The sequence below is a fragment of the Schistocerca gregaria genome, unplaced genomic scaffold (assembly GCF_023897955.1).
Source record: "Schistocerca gregaria isolate iqSchGreg1 unplaced genomic scaffold, iqSchGreg1.2 ptg000178l, whole genome shotgun sequence".
Classification (NCBI taxonomy): Eukaryota; Metazoa; Arthropoda; class Insecta; order Orthoptera; family Acrididae; genus Schistocerca; species Schistocerca gregaria.
This window is the reverse complement of record NW_026061728.1, coordinates 5,495,412-5,497,278: the sequence shown is the minus strand read 5'-3', so window position 1 is coordinate 5,497,278 and position 1,867 is coordinate 5,495,412.

Here is a 1,867-nt window from a genome sequence, read left to right as displayed (position 1 = left end):
TAACAGTCTACGCTTGGATCGTTCCCTGGAAGACCAGTAGTAGTTTCCGATGCACATCTGGAGGCATTCTGTAATCTGTGGAGTATCAGAGTGTTGATGAAACACAGAAATTGCATCGGGATTGAATACAACAGTCACCATGCGCACTTCCTCGGAGGGAGTATTGTCCCAAAGAGTTTACGCTTTGATCGTTCCCTGGAAGACCAGTAGTAGTTTCCGATGCACATCTGGAGGCAATCTGTAATCTGTGGACTATCAGAGTGTTGATGAAACACAGAAATTGCATCGGGATTGAATACAACAGTCACCATGCGCACTTTCCTCCATGTTTGTAATGTCTCAAACAGTCTACGCTTTGATCGTTCCCTGGAAGACCAGTGGTAGTTTCCAATGCACATCTGGAGGCATTCTGTAATCTGTGGACTATCAGACTGTTGATGAAACACAGAAATTGCATCGGGATTGAATACAACAGTAACCATGCGCACTTTCCTCCATGGGAGTAATGTCTGAAACAGTCCACCCTTTGATCGTTCCCTGGAAGACCAGTAGTAGTTTCCGATGCACATCTGGAGGCATTCTGTAATCTGTGGAGTATCAGAGTGTTCATGAAACACAGAAATTGCATCGGGATTGAATAAAACAGTCACCATGCGCACTTTCCTCCACTGGCGGTATGTCTCAAACAGTCTACGCTTTGATCGTTACCTGGATGACCAGTAGTAGTTTCCGATGCACAACTGGTGGCATTCTGTAATCTGTGGACCTTCAAAGTGTTGATGACACACACAAATTGCATCGGGATTGAATACAACAGTCACCATGCGCACTTTCCTCCATGGGAGTAATGTCTCAAACAGTCTACGCTTTGATCGTTCCCTGGAAGACCAGTAGTAGTGTCCGATGCACATATGGAGGCATTCTATAATCTGTGGACTATCAGAGTGTTGATGAAACACAGAAATTGCATCGGGATTGAATACAACAGTCACCATGCTCACTACACTACATGGGAGTAATGACTCTAACAGTCTACGCTTGGATCGTTCCCTGGAAGGCCAGTAGTAGTTTCCGATGTACATCTGGAGGCAATCTGTAATCTGTGGACTATCAGAGTGTTGATGAAACACAGAAAATGAGTCGGGATTGAATACAACAGTCACCATGCGCACTTCCTCCAAGGGAGTATTGTCCCAAGGAGTTTACGCTTTGATCGTTCCCTGGAAGACCAGTAGTAGTTTCCGATGCACATCTGGAGGCATTCTGTAATCTGTGGACTATCAGAGTGTTGTTGAAACACAGAAATTGCATCGGGATTGAATACAACAGTCGCCATGCGCACTTTCCTCCATGTTAGTAATGTCTCAAACAGTCTACGCTTTTAATCGTTCTCTGGAAGACCAGTGGTAGTTTACAATGCACATCTGGAGGCATTCTGTAATCTGTGGACTATCAGAGTGTTGATGAAACGCAGAATCTGCATCGGGATTGAATACAACAGTCACCATGCGCACTTTCTTCCATGTTTGTAATATCTCAAACAGTCTACGCTTTATCGTTCCCCGGAAGACCAGTGGTAGTTTCCAATGCACATCTGGAGGCATTCCGTAATCTGTGGACTATCAGACTGTTGATGAAACACAGAAATTGCATCGGGATTGAATTCAACAGTCACCATGCGCACTTTCCTCCATGGGAGTAATGTCTGAAACAGTCCACCCTTTGATCGTTCCCTGGAAGACCAGTAGTAGTTTCCGATGCACATCTGGTGGCATTCTGTAATCTGTCGACTATCAGAGTGTTGATGAAACACAGAAATTGCATCCGGATTGAATAAAACAGTCACCATGCGCACTTTCCTCCACGG